This window comes from Ascaphus truei, chromosome 3 (genome assembly GCF_040206685.1).
Source record: "Ascaphus truei isolate aAscTru1 chromosome 3, aAscTru1.hap1, whole genome shotgun sequence".
NCBI classification, from domain to species: Eukaryota; Metazoa; Chordata; class Amphibia; order Anura; family Ascaphidae; genus Ascaphus; species Ascaphus truei.
Genome location: NC_134485.1, coordinates 205,519,655 through 205,540,860, shown reverse-complemented (window position 1 = coordinate 205,540,860; position 21,206 = coordinate 205,519,655).

The following is a 21,206-nucleotide window of genomic DNA, read 5'->3' as shown; positions in this document are numbered from 1 at the left end:
TCGGGATCTAGTGTGAATTGTTTAGGGATGTAAATAATGATTGCTAATTGAGTTTTGTTTACTTGTAGAATGTATATGGTGCATAGATATTTAGGCATCATTTATATTGGAATGTATGTAAGGTGTTTAAATGGCTTTTCAGAGGTTTAGTGATGATTTAGATTGAGAGATCAGTTATGAATATTAAAGGAAATTGATTTTAATTTAGTGTGTATGTATGGAGAAGTGTTTGGTTGTAGGACAGTGCTTTTGATAACCCTTCTACATTTATTTGTACTGTATATTGGTTTATCATTGGTGTGTATATAACGTGTGTATATATATATATATATATATATATATATATATATATATATATATATATACTGTATATACCTCTCTCTCTGTCTCTCTGTACTGTATATATATACAGTATATATATATATATATAGTTGCATGATGAAGCCACAGTACAAATTCATGGGTGAAGGGTGGGTATCGGGCCTGTGTGGCTTAACCCCTTAATCACCTTTGCGGTTATTAGCTGATAAGGTGTTTAAGGGGTTAATTGATATCTGAATCATAATTGCAATGTATTGGCTTTGTATTTGCTATGTATGTTGTGGACAAGACAAGGATTTTGCTGGCAACGGACACTTCGTATTGATGAGGTCAGTAGTACTTTATTTATTTGTATATGCTAGTTAATGTTTTTAATAATGGGCAATTAATCTATTATCCATATCTGGATAATAGTTATTTTGCACATTATTGTACTGTAGGTGTTGGGGGGGAGGGTGTATGTATTGAATGTATACTGTAGGCCAGGTTTATTTTTTTTACATTCAGGGTTACTTCCGTGGTTTTGCGTGGGACCTCTGGAGACCACCTCGGGTATTCTCGGGTATCCCAAGGGTATCAGGCTGGTGGTTCCACGGGTGACACATGCGGGGATGACGATGTGTGGTCCCACTTCTGTGGGGGCACCTCCGACCCGTAGTCTGCGGGCATGACGATGTGTGGTCCCACTTCTGTGGGGGCACCGCCGACCCGTAGGTGCGGGGATGATGATGTGTGGTCCCACTTCTGTGGGGGCACCGCGGACCCGTAGTGAGCACCCGTGAATTTCCCAGACCCCCGAGGGAACCACCCGAGGCCCCGCAGACACCTGTGGGTTTGACCCGGGGCTCCCAGACATCCTTGGGCCTATCGTGGAGACCCAATTGTGGCCCACGGTGACCCAAGGAGACCACCTGGGTGCCATGGTGCTGGCAGGATCCACCAGCAGGCCTCCAGAACCTGTGTAAAAAGGGCTGCTGGTAAACTGTAGGTCTGTCCAGGTGCCCTGCCAGCCCACCGGGGACTAGCGTGGGGCTTCGTTATGAACCCTGTATGTAAAAGGATAAATCTTGTATTTATGGGGGGGCACAGGGGGTGGGTAATGTATTTAATAAATATAATGCTGTTTATTGTGGGTCATTGTACTGTTTTTATTGTGGGTAATGGGGGTGGGTTGTTTCCACCAACGGTATGTGGGTAGGCCTCCCTTGTGGGTACTGACTGGGTGGTTAGGCCTCACCGGGGGGGGGTTAGTGTGGGAGGGTATGTAGGCATCCCGAGTGGTGGGTGAGGGTGGGTTAACCCCTTCATGACTGTAGTGGTTAATAACCGCTATGGTGATTAAGGGGTTAAGGGACATTACTTTGTACTGTATGTTTTCATTTTTGTGTCTGTTTTGCAGAAGCGGAGGGGCCATGGCCAGGATGGGGGGGGGGGGGGTAACGGTATGTGGGTAGGGGGTGAGGGTGGTTAGACCTCACAGTATGCACATTGGGTCCCCCCCCTCCCCACATTTACATACACTGCACTGACAGCAGGGAGGGAGATTTACTGGTAACAGAAACATCTCTCTGCCTTCAGTGTAATCTGTTTAAAGCCCCCTCCCCCCTAAAGTGTGTTTCTGTAAAATCTCTCTCCCTTCAGTGTAATCTGTTTAACAGAAACATTAGGCGGGAGGGGGCTTTAGGCCTTTACATCTCTCTCCCTTCAGTGTAATCTGTTTAACAGAAACATTAGGGGGAGGGGGCTTTAGGCCTTTACATCTCTCTCCCTTCAGTGTAATCTGTTTAACAGAAACATTAGGGGGGAGGGGGCTTTAGGCCTTTACATCTCTCTCCCTTCAGTGTAATCTGTTTAACAGAAATATTAGGGCAGAGGGGGCTTTAGGCCTTTACATCTCTCTCCCTTCAGTGGAATCTGTTTAACAGAAACATTAGGGGGGAGGTGGCTCTAGGCCTTTACATCTCTTTCCCTTCAGTGTAATCTGTTTAACATAAACTCACACCAAGGGCCAAATACCCCCTTCACCCACCCCCGCTACCCACAATAAAGCGGGCACGGTGGGTTAACCCCTTCATTGCCTTAGCGGCTATACGCTATGGCAATGAAGCAGCATTTCTGTACTTTTAATAATATTGTGCAGGAGCAGGGGGTCCCCTGAGTTTAGATTTCTGGCTCAGGGAACCCCCTGCTCACTGTACAATATTATTAAAAATACAGAAATGCTGCTTCTTTACCATAGCGCATAGCCGCTAAGGTAAAGAACGAGTGTTTATTTACTGTATATACTGTATGTGTTTTATTTATACTGTACATGTGCAGAGGGTCTCCGGAGCTGAACCGCGTTGGTTTCAGGTCGGGGGACCCCCTGCCCCCCGAGATACAGGCCCCTTTTGGGGGTGCCGGTATCCCTCTACTTGGTTTAACAGGCTGCGATCACGTGATCGGGACCTTTAAACGCAGAGGGATACCGGCACCTCATAAAGGGGTCTGTATCTCGGGGGGCAGGGGGTCCCCGACCTGAAACCAACGCGGTTCAGCAATTAGATAGATGTAATCCTTGGTATTGTATGGGTTAGCTTTGGTTTTAAATTGTGTTTTCTGGTTGGTACTTACAGTATATATTGATTTTGGTTTACTTGATTGGTTAAAATAGTTGACTTGTTTGGAAGTGTTTGTATTTACTGGTAGAGTAGCTTGCAATTGTATTGTTAACATTCATTTGCAGAATGTATATGGTGCATAGATTTTATGCATCATTTATACAATGTAAATGCAATGTACTGTGTGGATTGGAATGTTATGTTTTATATTGTAAAATCAGTTAGGATTATTAAATGGATTATTATTATTGTCTGTATAGAGAAGCGTTATCTGTAGGACAGTATGATTTTGATAACCATTCTACATGTATTTGTATATTGGTTCATCATGTGTGTATATATACTGTATACTGTATATATATATATATATATATATATATATGTGTTTTATTGATACTGTACATGTGCAGAGGGTCTCCAGAGCAGAACCGCACTGGGTTCCGGTCTGGGGACCCCCTGCTCCCCGAGATACAGGCCCCTTTAGGGGGTGCCGGTATCCCTCTGCTCTGCTTGGTTTACAGGCCGCGATCACGTGGTCGGGCCCTTTAAACCAAGCAGAGGGATACCGGCACCCCTTAAAGGAGGCTGTATATCGGGGAGCAGGGGGTTCCCAGACCTGAAACCAATGCGGTTCAGCTCCGGAGACCCCCTGCACATGTACATTATCAATAAAAATGTATTTCAAATGTATTTATTGTCATTTATTTATTTATTTTTTTGCGGCTGCTGTGTGTGTGTATTTTTTTTATTGTGGGTAGCGGGGGTGGGTGAATGGGGTATTAGCCCCAACGGTGCTTGTTTAGGGCTTGTGGGGGGTTAGCGGGAGGGCTTAACCCCTTCATGACCGTAGCGGTATTAACTGCTACGGTCGTGAAGGGGTTAAGTGCACCCGCAACCCCCTCGCAAGTCCTAAACTCACACCAAGGGCCAAATACCCCCCTCACCCATCCCCACTACACACAATAAAGCGGGCACGGTGGGTTAACCCCTTCATTGCCTTAGCGGCTATCCGCTATGGTAATGAAGCAGCATTTCTGTATTTTTAATAATATTGAGCAGGAGCAGGGGGGGTCCCTGAGCATTAATTTCTGGCTCAGGGAACCCCCTGCTCACTGTACAATATTATTAAAATAGAGAAATGCTGCTTCTTTACCATAGCGCATAGCCGCTAAGGTAAAGAACGAGTGTTTATTTATACTGTATACTGTATGTGTTTTATTGATACTGTACATGTGCAGAGGGTCTCCAGAGCAGAACCGCACTGGTTTCAGGTCTGAGGACCCCCTGCTCCCCGAGATACAGGCCCCTTTAGGGGGTGCCGGTATCCCTCTGCTCTGCTTGGTTTACAGGCCGCGATCACGTGGTCGGGCCCTTTAAACCAAGCAGAGGGATACCGGCACCTCCTAAAGGGGGCTGTATCTCGGGGAGCAGGGGGTTCCCAGACCTGAAACCAATGCGGTTCAGCTCCAGAGACCCCCTGCACATCTACACTATCAATAAAAATGTATTTCAAATCATTTTTAATGTGCGGATGTTTGCGCAGAGAGAGAGCAGCGGATCTCTCTCTGCTGCAAACACATCTCGCCCCCGAAGCCCATACAGTAGTATCATTTATGTATGTGCATATACAGTACTGTATGTGTACAGTACTGTATGTTAGGGCTTATAGGGGTTGTTGTTATACAGTGTATATATAGGTAACAGTGGGTGAGGGAGTGGGGGAAGTGGATGGACTGGGCGCTTCCTAAACAATATAGTAATTAGTGTGATAAGTGACACACCTTAAGTACACACAATTAACCTATCACCATATAGTGTTAAAGAATAAAAAATAAAAACAGTGTACAGCAGCAGCTCAACTTCCTCTGATGGGATCGTTCCTAATCCCAGGATGTGAAGTATTCTTTTCTTGGGGTTGAGGAGGAGCGCCTTGAACGCTCCACAAAAAGACCCCCTGAACCTCACGCAGTCCTGCACAGAAGAAGAACTGTCAGCAGGCCTGTGAGAATGGAAATCAGCATGAATTGGTCTGTATATATATCCCAGAAACACACAAATAGTTCCGCAGTCAAATCATCTGTTCAGATCCCTGACAGTTCTTCTTCTGTGCAGGACTGCGTGAGGTTCAGGGGGTCGTTTTGTGAAGCGCTCAAGGATCTGAACAGATGATTTGACTGCGGAACTATTTGTGTGTTTCTGAGATATATATACAGACCAATTCATGCTGATTTCCATTCTCACAGGCCTGCTGACAGTTCTTCTTCTGTGCAGGACTGCGTGAGGTTCAGGGGGTCGTTTTGTGGAGCGCTCAAGGATCTGAACAGATGATTTGACTGCGGAACTATTTGTGTGTTTCTGGGATATATATACAGACCATTTCATGCTGATTTCCATTCTCACAGGCCTGCTGACAGTTCTTCTTCTGTGCAGGACTGCGTGAGGTTCAGGGGGTCTTTTTGTGGAGCGTTCAAGGCGCTCCTCCTCAACCCCAAGAAAAGAATACAGTGTATATATATATATATATATATATATATATATATACTGTGTATATACAGTACTGTATATATATATACTGCATTACAATTCATGAATTTATGCCATCTGGTGGACACGCGAAGCATTGCAGCCTATTAAATCCTGATCATTATCATTTAACAGATCAGGCCCCCGTCAGCCAGGCATGAACCCAGGCTGGGAAGGCAAACGCAACGGGGCTTGTCAGAGGTGAGGAGCGGCGCATTCCAGGTATCTGCCAGGTACAAACTGGGCATTTGCTCGAATAAAGTGTGTCGCAGCAGTACCTGTCAATCTTCGAGCGCACCGCAGTACGCAAAGGGTGGCCCGCAGAGGAGTGGGCGGGAATAATTGCTCCCTTCCTGGTGGGTGACTAACAACAAGCCTATTATGACTTATAGCCCGAGCAAGCTAAAGACTATGACACCCTGAAGGCGGAGATTATGGCACGACTAGGGGTCACCCTCGCGGTTCGGGCTCAACGGTTCCATTCCTGGCGTTATGATTTAGAGAAGACACCCCGCTCTCAACTCTATAACCTTTTACACTCTGCAAGGAAGTGGCTCCAGCCAGAGGTATGTTCCATTGCTGCAGTTGTCGAAAGAGTCGTTATAGACCGGTTCCTGAGAGGTCTCCCCCGCACCATCCAGAAGTGGGTGAGCCAGAGTGACCCTAAAGACGCTGAACAGTTGGTCGCTTTAGTCGAATGTTACTTGACTGCCGAAGAGATGTCCAAGAGCTCAAGTCCAGATGAGTGCGCCTGTTCTCGCTTCCTGCGCTCCAGGAGGTCCGATAAAACTGTTTAACTGAATAGGAATCCCCAAAGACTCACTGACTTGCGTATAGGAGTAGGGAGTCCCACAGCACCTAGGAGGGACTCTGGTCTCGTTGTTCCCAGTAGACTGGAGACAAAACGCCGACCCAGTTTTGGAAGGTATATAGAGTGCTACAGATGCCATGAACTTGGACATGTGGCCGCAGTTTGCCCTCGGAACACGGAACCAATGGAATGTAACTTTTCTGTGGGGCATCATGCGCGCTGGGTTTCTACGGTTCAGCACAGTTCTTGCAGTTCAGAAGAGGACGATGAGGACTCCTATGTGGCCCCGCAGAATGAACAACCTCCGTGTGCAACAGAAGCTGCAGGGAAAGGTTACCCCGTGGCATCAGAAAAGACCAGAGGTGGACTACAACACAGAGCGCTTGGCGCAATCGTCACAGGAATGACTACTAGCCTTGCATGACAAAGGCTACTGATACTGCCATAAGCAGAAATCCAAGTGATCCAGACCAAAAGACTGTTGACTGGAAACGGTTCTATGAGGCGTCCCAACAAGACGTTCAACGCCTCATCGGCAAGCAAGAAGCTTCTCAGCGAGAGGTCTGCACGTTAAAAACAGAGCTGGGTAAAGTAAAGCAGCAAGTGCTACAGGAGCGACTGAGTACCCAGTGGGTCCCCGCTGAGCAGCATGATGAGCTGAAGGCCACCCTGAGCCTTACCAGAGCATCACTGGAAGCGGAATACGAAAAAACTAAAAATGTCCAAACCTTGGAATCTGAAAAACTGAAGTTGGATAAAAAGCTTCTAGAGCTAAAGCAGATAACTGAACACACGTCCCAGCAACTCACAGCTATAAAGGAGGACAACCTCAAGCTGCAAAAAGAGCTGGAGAAGCAGAGAGCCTGCTCCATCACCAAAAATCAGTACTCCCAGGAGAAAGAGGCATGGAAAACAGAAGTAGCAGCAATCCTAGCGACAAAAACTACAGAGATCCAAAATCTGAAGGATGTGCTGACACAAACCCAGAGCAAGCACCGGGAAGAGATGAAGGCCCTGAGAGGAATTGAATTGGCAGCTGCTGTTGAGATTCATATTACTAAGCACAATAAAAACCCATGCAGTCTGTCAGTTATGGGTATTGAATCCATTTCTACATCTATCTTGGGAGGCGATAGATTTAAGAAACTATGCACACATGAGACATATTGGATGTATGTACTGGGTACATTACATCCAAATGGATTAAATGATTGTATTGATATTAGTACTGTTGTTTAGTGTTATGGTACCAACGTGTTTGAGACACATCTTTGAGGTCTGGTTTCGATAGGTTTAGTCCTGTCCCCTCATGGATTGTTGCCTCATCTCAACTTGGTTGGTTTTGCTGTTGGTGCTCCTTTGGCCCATATAGACATAATAGGTGGAAAGTGTATCACATTTAAAATTTTAAATATAAACAAAATATTAAAATTTATAAATATTAAAAATTATAAATATTAAAAATTATAAATATTAAAAATAAATGTACATATCCTATATATATATACATATATAATTATAGATCTGTTTATAAAGCTTATATGAACATTATTATGGTTATAGGGGATTGTGACCCCCGTCAGGTTTGAGGTTTCTTCTGTCCCTGATCTTGCTCCTCTGGTTTATGATGTTTATTAATAATGAACTGTATTTATCCCCCCCCCTCTTTTTCTCTAGGTTATGTTTACCTCTATCATGTTCATGTAATTGTTAGGCTTTTATTATTTTTATAAATTGATTTTTGTAAATTGATTTATAGATCTTCAAAAATTGATCTTTTGTACATTGTCTACACTGTATCCTTTTATTTTGAGTATTGTCTAGAACATGTTAAATTAATTGTATCTCTAATAGGTTCTAGAACTATAGTAGATTAATTGACAATATTGTCCAGCAATGAAATAGGGTTAATCTTGTGCGAGTGGAAGTACTCGCCCATTACTCACATTGGCTAATTATAACATCTGACTGGATATAAAGGACATCCCTTTGACCAATGAATTCAACCCCTGAGAAAGTCTTCAGTGACGAAACGCGTAGGGCGTTTCCTAAAGCAGCGAGTATAGTACACTGGCGACCCATCTTATTCTAACACTTCCCGCACGGCAGGATGCGTGCGGGAAGCGTGGTGACGCGGCTTGTCGCGGCATCACTGTGACGTCACAGTCACGTGCACGCCCGGCTTCCCCGACTTCCCCGGCTTCCCCGACACCCCTGGAGTTTAAAGTGAGGTAAGCGGGGGTGCGGGGAAGCAGAGGGGCAGAGGAGGAGCCGGGTTCGGGGTCGGGAAGGGGGGCTAAAATGCACGCGAAGTGGAGGGGGGTGCGCGGAGGAACACGCGGCGGCGCGCGGTCTAGACCCAGTGCCAGCCGGAGTAAACCCCGGCCTACCGCCGGCAAAAGTTAGAATAAAGTGTGTCGGTACAGTAGCTGATTTTATTACATACGAACAGAGAGCCTATTCTGCAGCTGTTGAGATTCATCACCCTGCTCATTGCAGGGGACCATATCATCACCCTGCTCATTGATGACGCCTTGGCGTGGGCTTCACCCATCTGGGAACAAAAGCCGGACCTCACCTGCGACATAGACTGCTTCACCAAAGAATTCCGCAGAGTATTCGACACACTCGGACGTAAGGGACAAACCCAGGGACACACCCAGGCAGGAAATCTACACTGCACTAAAACTTACAAAACCACAGATGGACTCTTTTCCCCGATTCCAAGAGGAGAGAGAGAGACCGTGCTGAAGCAGGTAAACCTTATTTGACTATCACAAATAAAAGTGTAATATGGTCATTGAAATAAGGGTTTCTCCTTCCAGCTGAGGTCAGGGTTCAAGAAGTAAATTAGCCCTTAAAAGGGATAGGCGTTTTTTGTTTTCAAATGTTTTGCTGAAGCAGTGAATACAGATGGTGACACGGGGGCGGTACTGATTCTGCAAGTAAAGGCTGCCACACCACATAGGACTACCAGTTGTGAATGGAGTATATGCAGAAAAGTGTGAAAATTGATGCAAGACTGTGCTGAAGCAGGGGAATTTTCAGTAAACAAGTGATGAGGGTAAAATTGCCCTACTGGGGAAAAAGGAATTGCTGAGCTGCGTAAAAGGTATCCCAAAGTGTGAAAAGTGAATGCCATAATACCCAAAGTTGAGACTGAACTCAAGCAGAAAACCACATTATTTGGCTGAAGCAGAGAAAATGCCCTAGCAAGTAAATGGTGTAAAGCAAACAGAAGTCTTTACCTAGCAACTGCACATCCAGCATACCTAATGAGAGATTATACCTAGCAAGTAAATGGTGTAAAGCAAACAGAAGTTTTTTCCTAGCAACTGCACATCCAGTATACCTAAAGAGAGAGAATGCATGCACACGACTGCTGATATTGTAAAACTTACCCAAGAAAAATAAAAGTCTACAGAGATGCCTGTGAGAGCCATGACCTCTGCAAGCAAAATATGCCCACCTGTAGGACTACCACAATTGGGGGTTCTAGCAAATACAGTGCAACAGCTGCAATAGCGCCTCCTGAGGTCAGGAAGAATACTACACCTGATAGCCCCAAAATGGAGGACAAGATGCAGCGTTCCTGTGATGAACCCTACCCCACAGAAGAGTGGCCCTTCCAGTTCAATAAAGAGGAAGACATCTCTTACGGGGAACCCGAACCGAGTCACACCCACAAAACACCCCAAGAATGGTGGGGGTGCCTGAACTCGGCACAAACAGAAGAGACCGCTCTCTATGATGACGAATATGGTCGACAAGAGACAGAGCGGGAGTAGCAGATCACCCAATATTTCTGTCAGCTAAAGCAACTGCAAGAAAAGCCTTTCGTATATAATGAAGCTGCTGAAGTATCAAATAAAGAAGGAGAACCCAGTATTCCTGATGGGACGGAGTCATCCAAAACAAAAAGACGGAAAAAGAAAAAGAAAAGTGGTTCTTCACTTACCCTGGAAGGAACAGACACGTCCGCAGATCCTGTGGAGGAAAAGGGGGACTGAGTTGTCCTGCAACATAGAGAAAATGGAGAATTCATCCCGCGGTTAACCGAATATCCAGAGGGCCCAAGGCAGAAGTCGTGTACCCCAAAGAAGTGTCTGTCCGGTGCCAACAGTGAGGAACCCTTACCAACCATCCTAGGGAAGCAGAGCCGGAACCAGTGAGTGTCGATCCCTTGACCAGCCCTGAAGATGCCCTGAAAAATGCCAGGCATGACTGTGATATGCTCCGTGAACAATTGAAACAAAAGAAAGATGGTTACACAGAGCTACAGAAAAATAATGTGAAGCTACAGAAAGATGTGCTCACAATTTACTCTTTGGCCAGGACAGAATTGGACGATCTCAAGACTGAGCTAGATACTGCAAACGCTACTATTTCCGCCATGGATGAAAAGCAGAGCCAATCTGATAAAATGATGGCTAAGCTGAAGCGGAAGTATGAGGAGGCACTGAAGCAGATGACAGTCTTTCAGCAAGAGGTTCACACTCTTCGTGTAGAGCTGAATGCCTCACAACAGGAAGTCAATAGTGTCCGGACACAGGTGGACATATCTCAGAAAGAGGTTCAGACACTCCACAGAGCACTGGATGCATCACATCATGAGACCAACAGCTGCCGCACAAACCTGGAAGTCTCCAGAAAGGAACTACGCAGTCTCACTGAGGAGCTGAACATTTCTAAAGAAACGATTGTCAATCTTAATACAGATCTCAGAGTCTCTTAGAAGGAGCTTCAGACCCTCAACCTAGAGAAGGAAGTCTCACGCCAGGAGACTGTCATTCTCAAAGCAGATGTGCGTAAATGGAAGGAGGACTGCAAGGAGGCCCTGAATAGTACAGAGACTGAAAAAGGAGAAAATTTAAGATTAAAAAGAGAAATCTTAAAACTGAAAGAGGAAAATTTTCATTTGACAGACGAAGTCAAGGAAAAGAATGAAAAGCTGCACGAGCTTAAAGAAATAAATAGACTGTTGGAAGGTGAGAAGTTTGGAGCAGAGCACCGACTGCAGAACCAACTGCAAGGTCTGCGTACACACTTCCAGATGGCCGAGGAGAGGCAGCGAACTTTGCAGGAAGACATTCTGCAGGCTGTTAAAGAAATACAGGTGCTGCAGGAACGTCTGATTACCCAGTATGTCCCCGCAAAGCAGCATGAGAAACTGAAGGTTACCCTGAGCGTCACCAAAGCATCGCTAGAGGCCAAGCTTAGAACCCAAGTGACTCGGCACAAAAGGGAGCACAAGAAGGTCCAGAAACTGAGACAAGTAACTGTGGCCCGAGCAAAGAAATTCATAGTGCTTCACAATGCTGTGAAAATGTGGAAGCAAGCTCAGAGAAAACAAAGTGTGCAGGTAAATTCCCTGAGAAGAGACTTGCAAGACGCACTCAAAAAACAGGGATCTCTCGCGGATGAGATTATAGTTCTACAAGGACAAGTATTGACCCTGACTAAGCGTCAGTATCCCACAGCCACAAAAACCCATGAAGACAAGGGTACAGTGAGAGCTGGGAATACCGCTCGTCTGAAAAACAAGGTTGCAAAATTTGAACCACCTAAACAAGCACTAGCAAAACCTTCAGCCACCCAACAGGCAACAAAAAAGGTACACGTGCTGAATCAAAACCAGAAGAATGCTTAGCTGATGAAGCTGAAAAGATGGGACATTCTCTGGAAGTAGATATGGATTTGCAACTTAATCCCAAAGAGGCTGAACTAGCAACTCCATTGAGTGGGAAAAGTGCAGAGAGACAGCTTCAAGAGCGGAAAACTCAAAGGGCTGTTTTTAAATGCTCTGCAACTGCTGCCATACAGTCTGCCTACAATAAGACGAGCACCCAACGTGAGGGAAACCTCATGACCGCGCACGTAGCAAAAAGACTATACTTAGAAAAAGTCCTCCTCGAGCGACTGAGGAGTGCTGATCTCAAGCACCTTCGGGAGGAGACACGAATGAACTGGAGAAAGGGCTCTGATCCCAGCGGGACTGAGGGTTCTCTTCCTCCATCCACTCTCATTCAAGTCACAAAGATATCTAGAATGAGAGTGGAAGGATGGGCTTTGGCCATGGCAAGCCCGAGCTTCCCACAAACAGGGGAGGTATGTAACAGGGGAGTTATCCCTGTTCAGGAAATGTGCCTCTAATCCAGCAGTGTGGTGGTTAACTGCTGGTAGTCAATTATCCAACACCACCTGCCTGATTAGCTTCTTAGAAAAGCCTGTCTTTTGAGACAGGAAGGGAGATTGTTCCTGAGTCTCACAACTTGTGAGACTGACCACGGGGACAGATGTCTTGAGCCTGCCAGAAGAAAACAGCAGAGCTGCTTTCAAGACACAGGGGGAAAACACCTCTAGACCTGAATGCTGACAGAACCTGAGAAAAGGCAGCAACCCAGGAAAGAGAGAAGCCTTCCCCACTACAGCTACCAGAGAGACAGATAAGACTTTCTTATGGAACTGTTATGTATCTGTATATATATTTATATTTTGGGGCTGGTGAATAGCTTAGCTAACCAACCCAGTCAGAGAGGGCTGAGCTACATGTGTAGATAGTCTCCAAAGCGAAGATAGGTTTTTGTTTGGCTTATTTGCATATGTTTTTCTGTGTTAAGGAAACAGGCGCAATAAAAGCCTTATTTAATTTCACCTTATCAAGTCTCCCTTGCATACCTCTACGCACGTCCTCCTACAGTCACTTTTTTTTTCTCGCTTCAATTTCATTATTTCGTATTTACCAGGGTCAAAAAACGTGAAGGCAGACGCTCTCTCTCGTCAATTTCTCGTGGAAGAGAAGGCTGAGGTCCGAGAAGAAACTTCCCCCATCTTGTATAATCTCCACCAACACTTTCGACGCTATTGAAGACATCACGCAAGGCCAGTCTGATATTCCAGAGGATCTCGAGGTTCCAGATGGACGCCTCTACACCGCACCAGCGAATCACAGAAAGGTGCTGGAATGGGGTCACTCATCTAAAATCTCTGGATACCCAGGTACAAGGAGAACTATCGACCTCCTGGAACTGACCTTTTGGTGGCTGGGATACGTAAGGACATAAAGGAATTTGTCACCGCATGTCCGACATGTGCCCAAAACAAGACTCTCTGTAACAGGCCATCATGGTTACTGCAACCCCTCCCGATTCCGGAAGGCCCATAGATGCATGTTTCCATGAATTTCATTATGGAATTATCCATATCCAAAGGCAGGAATACCATTCTAGTGGTGGTGGACCGGTTTTCCAAGCAGGCCCATTTCATTCCCCTCAAGGGTCTATCCAACGCCCTCAAGTTATCAGAAATTTTCGTCAAGGAGGTTTTCCGTCTTCATGGGGTTCCCTAAGTTATTGTGTCGGATCGAGGATCTCAATTTATATCTAAATTTTGGTGGACCTAGGGATTTTTCTTCATTTTTCTTCTGGCTATCATTCTCAGACTAATAGTCAGACGGAGTGGACCAACCAATCACTTGAACAGTTCATCCACTGCTTCATTTTGAATTCCCAGGACAACTGGGCTGATCTCTTGCCTTGGGCCGAATTCTCCCACAACAATCTCCATAATGAGTTGACCCAAGACTCACCGTTCTTTACCAATTTTGACTTCCATCCCTTGGCTCTTCCTACCGCAGGTCCTAGATCCAGGGTACCAGCAGCAGATAATAGGATTCTGCATCTGCAAGCCTCTCGGGAAAGGATTCAACAAAATCTCAGAAAGGCAGTCTTGTTGCAGAAGAAACAGGCTGACCGACATCATCATGAGAAACCAACCTACATTCCTGGGCAAAAAGTATGGCTGTCCACAAAGAATATTTGGCTGAAGGTTCCTTCTGCAAAATTGGCACCCAGGTTTATTGGCCCGTTTCACGTTATCGAGAAGGTCAATCTGTTGGCCTCCCATCTGCGGTTGCCAGCATCGATGAGGATTCCTTCGGTCTTCCATACTTCCCTACTCAAGCCCTTCATCCAGGATACCCAGTTCCCTTCTTCAAAGTCTCCTACCGAGCCTTTCCTGGTTGAAGGCAAACAGGAATTTGAGGACCAGACTGTCCAGACTCCAGGTTTACCAGAGGAAAGCTCCAATACCTGGTCCATTGGAGGGGCTTCGGTCCTTAGGAGCGTTCCTGGATCCCCTGGTATCAACTTGATGCCCCAAAGCTCGTTCGGGCCTTCCACCACAGGTTTCCCTCCAAGCCATCCCTGGGATGCCCAGAGGTCACCCCTAGTGGTGGGGTACTGTAAGGATTGGGCTTCAGTCCTGCCTCCATGATGCACCCCATGATGAGAAAGGTGCTGTGCCTCGCAATGAGGTTGCGCACAGGCGCTGCGCAGCCAGGCGTGAAGCACCACATGGATCGGGCTTAGGCCCTGTCCTGTGATGCCACTGAGATGCTCCCTTGCGCACCTACATGCCAGCGCCATGTTGTCAGGAACATGGATGGAGTTAACATGATTATCTCCAATTACTCCATACCTGCAGTACACTCCGCCCCTGCTTACCAGTGGACAGAATACATCTGATTATTTATCCCTCACAGCCTGGTGCAGCCCTGCTATTGGCTGTCACTCCCTTATATGCTCAGCCAGCCCTCCTCCAAGTTGACTGAACATAACCATAGTTTGTGACTCGTGCTTGCCTCAAGCAACCTGCGGTTTACTTTGCCTCGTTTCCTGCCTGCTGCTTTTCGTTGTACCTGACCCTTGCTTATTCCTGGACCCTGGATACGCACTACGACCATCCGACTTCTCCAAACCCAGACAAAGGCAAGTATTACGACCATCCTTACCTCTCCTACCCTGACCCGCCTACTCGACTACGACTCTGCAATCCAGACGCGGTTGCACGGTTGTTTGTCAGTGTATTCAAACATCCCCACCTCAGCCTTGTGGTCCCATCCTGTTTGTGGTGAGCACCCATTACAATAGTGTTGTCTTGATTTTGTGAATAAATGCTTTGACAAGTTATATTCCACTAATTTATTTAAGGTTGGGCAAGAGGTGTCTGTAATTAGGGCTGGGTAAGTTATGACATATACAGTATATATCGACAATTACAATACCACTAGACAATTGATTTAAAAAATAGGGGTGATTTCGAAGGGAAATATACTTAAGGTTTAACAAATTTACTGAGGAATCGCTGCAGATCACTTCTCACTGGGCTAAAAAGAAACATAATTCCTAATAGAAAACCCTTGCACACCCAAACCACGTAAACAAAAATAAATGATGTGAATCTATGATGCAAAACATATCATGGCTCATTAAAGCTTCAAACAAATATTTTGAGTACTAAAAACTAATTAGGAGCAGGTAATTACTTGTGGGATATAGGGAATTCTAGTGCTCTATGGGTAGATATTTGGTTAAATTGTCGCTTCGGTACAGTGATGTCACAGTAATGCTCAGAATGTTGCTTAGCATATTAACTTGATATTATTAATTGTAATAAAAAGTTATCCTGAAACCAGAAATACACACCTGTGTTTAATTTGACATCTTTACATGTTGTGAACACGAGTAAACATACGGTATGGAATGATCAGTGTTTTGAAGCCTGTTTGCATACAAAACAATCTTAAATAATTGTGAAAGCAGAAAAATATTTCATCACAGGTTCAGAAATAAAGAGTGAGATTATTCACACTTACAAGTATACAGGGAGACAGCTTTTTCCAAAGCTCTCTGGCAATATAGCAAATAGCATACATTTTTATAAACTGCTGAGAGTTAATAAACGCCCTTAAAATGGGCTGGCTTTGAAGCTACATATGCTAAACCAAAATTACAATGAAAAACTTATGCATACTAATTTCTAATACCTTTATACATGGTGACCTTTACTCTATATATTTTTGCTCACGCATGGGGGTAGTATTTTCCTGGCAACCCAATTATCACGTTCCTAAGTTAGGGTTGCTAATTAAAAAACAAAGAAAGTGAGAAGCAATTTCTTATCTTTTTAACTCCCAAATTCAATTATCTTGGAAAACATTGACTAACACATTTTCTAAAATGGGAGTTCTGCATAGAAATAGTTCTTACAGTATGTCAACTGGCTGTTGCATTCCTACCCCTCCTTGCACCTGCAGGCAGAGGCCGGTTTCAGAAAGAGAAAAACCTTGGGACATTTGTCAGCTACAGAAATTGGAATCACTGAAGGCAAAAACTCACATATCCTTCTTTCATAAAACATAAAACAAAATGAATGACAGACAGAGACAAACAAAATGGTTGCATGGTTCCTAGTGCACCCTTCTAAATGGGTCTTATATAACACTTTCACATAATTTACAGTACATTATTTTAAAAAGTGAATTAAAACACCTGTCCCACAAGACCATAACTTAAATTCCTCTCTTTATTCTTACAGAAAAATACAGTTTAATCTTATTTATAATAGTTTTTTAAAGGGAAAATATGAATAACCAGCCATTGCAGGAAATATGGGTTGTAAATACTGTAGATAAGCATACTGTTTATCTGATTCTGACTGATTCTAATTCATACTATAGTACTGTTAGCTAAACAATTGAAATGTGTAAGAGACATACAGTAATGGCCACACTCAATACAACACATATAGAGGCCTATTCACTAAACTTCAATAATTGACTTAACTATGGTTAATTGCACTTTTCAAGCTATTTTGCATGTGTAGCTATTCACAAAACTTTGATAACATTGCAAAATCGCTTGAAAATTACTTATAAACAAGTGTTAGCACTCTTGCTATAAAAAGCAGTGAGGTAGCTGAAAAATACCTACAGTAAATGCCCATTTTTTGCCAGCAACTGTTAATCCCAAAGCTCTGAGATGTAAATCACTGGTTAAATTCTCGCTTCCAAAAGGGTAGTGAGATCAGAATCGCGATTTGCATCAGATGGAACTTCTTTTATTTTTACTGCATAGGATTGAATATGAGGGTTTCCGGAACTGACCCACATTCATCTCAGCTCCGGAGACCCCTGGGATCAATCCTACATAATAAAAATAAAATTTCAGCCCAGCTACATTACCTTAGTGGCTAACGGCTATGGTAATGAAGGGTTTAAATCGCAGGAACTGCTTTTTTGTTGGTAGAGAGGGTGGGTGAAGCTTGTAGTTGTCCCGGGGTCGGTGTCTAGGGTGGGTGTTACAACCGCTAAGGTAATGAAGGGCTTAACCCCTCCGCAACCTTCCTAGTAGGCCAAACCACCCACCCTGGGCAACTATCCCCTTTACCCATCCCCTCTACCAACAACACACACAGGAATTGGTAAAAGTGCTATTAGCCAGATTGCTAATAGCGATTTTGCCCATTCAAATAACCATTACAGTGCAATACATTAAAATACATTACTATAATATATATATTGCTAGAAAACAAAACTCTAGCCATTTAATCCATTGAAGGTCACTGTGGTAATCTATGTCCTCAACAGGTCATAGACAGCCACCTTGGCAAGCAATGGACATTTGTTTGTGTGTTCAGTGCTCTACACTTACAATTTGCAGAACGGGTACTTGTCTGCTGATTCTACAGTCCAGTATGTTTTACAAGAACCCATTGTTATTCAGCCATGAGCACTCTAAGTGTTATCAAATTTGAGTTTGTTGCAGTATTGTTGTATAAAATTGAAAAATATACACTTTTTTAACTTTGTTTTTAAGGCACACAGATACAGAGACAGTTTACAGGACAGTAGGGCATTTTTTTGCAATATGTCAAGTGCTTCCAAGAGACCCAAAGGTAGTTTTGCATTTTGATCTTTTTAGCAATGAATGATCGAGCAAATAAGAAAGCCACTACAGTATATCAGAAATATAGGACTATATAATTCGCAATTATGAATACTACAAAAATTCACATGGCCATGGATGGAAGAACACAGTTCAATGTATTTTGTTAAGTAATTATTGCTTTGTTCGCACAACGCTATGCCCAGGGATTAAACAGGGTTATTGGTCATCGCTACCAGTATGTGCCAGTATTTTTGATCATGGGAAAAGGGTACGAGCAAGAAGCGGGACTGGGACCGAGACCGAAACATTGAATAATTGTACTTCCCAATCTTGCAATGAGCCAACATCTGATGAGCCATAATCTGAGTTTCAAGAAGAAAACAGTGATGTAAGGGCAAAGATCAAACCAGTATAAAACAACGACAAATAGTTACAATACAGCACATACTTAGGCAGTGTTTTCACGCATTTGATACAGACAGACAGAATATGGACAGGGAGGCACTATGTTTTGGGTCATTATCCTGGAAGAACCGATGACCAGATGGGAATATATCCGTAATATATTCAACTATAGGGTCGATAATCTCCTGTTGAAAAACATTTTTTCCATGAAGCCGGAAAATAAATCACAAAAAAATGAATGTACACTACAAATCTAATAAAATGAAATATTAACAAAAAGTAAAATCGAGGACATACCATCAAATTTTATAGGGGCCCTCTTCCAAGTCTAGATATAGCACCCCACACATGGACCTTCAGTGGGTGCTTGGGATGAGGCTTCAGGGCTATCCGATTTTTATTGTAGAAGGCAAAAGTGCAAAATCTTTCCAGGGCCACTGACGTTTCATCCAAAAATATTACATCCTGAAACATTTAACCACTATCATCCATGCTTGCACTTGCACTACTCTCATAAACTAGTTTGGCTCCTTTATCATTGGATACACTCTGTAAGGAAAAGATAGAATTGTACAGCGCAGTCTGGGCAATTGGCCATACTGAACAACACTATTGCATTATACAATATTACAGTAAAACACTTCACTTGATGTCTATATGGTACTTCCAGCCCAATTCGCGTCTCATTCTCTTTATGCTGGATTCCGACATGGTCAGGTTATGATCCTTCCACAACCCGCTTTGCCACCCTATGGTTATAACAAAATGTGAATTATTAACGAGTACTGTAAATAAAATACAGTACAGTATTTTTATTAAAAATCATATCACATTCACACACATCAATTGGGGGTGCAAATTAAAAAAAATTTGTATATATTTCACACATCATTTAAATAAATAAGTTAATATACATTATGAGAATCACAAGTATAATTAATTTATAATAACATAGATATGATTGATTTGGGTTGATATTAAAATAATTACAATAATATAAAACAATTTTGTTTAGTTCATTTCACGAATAAATAGTAAAATTGTTATAGCTAGATAACTAGATCACATTTATAAGTATAAATTGGTTCTAAATTAATACATATTTGCACATAGTCAAACACATTATTAAAATAAAAACTTAACATTAAATTAATTAAGATTCACAAACAATTTCACAAAAATAAGTAAATTCATCTTAAATTAGTTCACATATGGTGTAAAACCATTTTAATTTATAAGAACATCAATTATGATTGATATTATGGCTGTATAGTGCAGCCTTGTCAGTTTGGAATATGATGTGACCTAGGATACATGTTCGGTCTGTTCTTTTGTTTCTTTGCATTTAAATACCAATAGGGGTTAATTAATAACATAATAGCTTAAACTGGTTCACTTTATTTCTCCTCTCATAATTTCTGCTTTTCTTCCAGTATAATTGAGTATGAAATGATATGGGTATTGAATGATCCATACCTATGTATAATAGATTATTGGAAAATAGGAAATGGGTGGATACCCACTAACTGTTCATTTTCATCCAGTTCTCATCCGAGAAAGTTCCATCAAGATGCAAAATTGTAATCTTAATGCCTTCATATAGTAATAATTACACATACCATTAAGTTTATCTAGGATGTATAATATCTGATTTTACATGGTTTATTCATCTCTATTAATTAAATCATTGGTAAATTAGATCACTGTATGTAGGGATACATTTATGCAATATTTCCTCAGTGATCTATTTAAAATAGTAATCGTTGTTCCTCCATAATTAAGCCTAATCATTTATGTAAAAGATTTATAAGTTAACACATACATTCCCAGCACACTCTAACCCCAACACCCACCACATTTATATATATATATATATATATATATATATATATATATATATAAAACAAGAAACAAACAGCGCAAATGTTAACAATATGTTAGCGTGGTAAAAATATATGCACACCACCCTACTAGCCAATTCAGTCAATATAAAAAACGTACATACCCTTACAGTCTACTAACCCTACAGACTGCAGCCAAGTTAGGTCTGCGGCTCCACAATCGCCGCCTGGAATGTATATAGAAGAGTGACCTAGGCGCACATAAGCAGGGGAAGAGAAAAAAGAGAGAGAAATATCATAGGGCAGTGTATCTAAATATAGTCAGACCATAAAATGGTAAGATATGCGCTTACACTGGTAGAGCAAATAAAAGCCTTTAATCCACTTGGGGACTCACGAACTCAGCTCCTGCAGCTTGTTCTTTTCTTGGCCTCTGGATCTTTTTGGGTGCTTGTCCTCATGGATCAGCAACAGCAACAGCAATCACGTAATGTCTGTTTAATCAGACTTTCCCTTGTAGATAGATCTCACAGAAGAGGATAGGAAGGGAATAAAAGGAAGAACAAAAGGTGTAAAACCTTTTAATAAAAACATAACTTAAAATAAAAAACAGGTAATCAAGTTAAATATGGGCAGTAGAGAGTGTTTAGCGATATATATATATATATATATATATGTCAAAAAGAGTACTACTAAGCGTGGCCAATGTATACAAACAATAGACAAGGGTGCCCAATGCTACATACAATTGAAAAAACATATAAAATAATTAGTACGTATAAAGTTTAAATACTTCAATAATAATAATAATAATAATATTTACTTGGTTATTTAGTTAAACCCTTTGGCCAAAGTGTCATAAGCCTGCATACCACGTCAAGGTAAACCAAAATGAATGCAGATTCTAACATTGAATTTTCACGCTCCCCCTCTCTCCGCTCACCCCTCTCTCTCTGCTCCCCCTCTCTCCATTGCC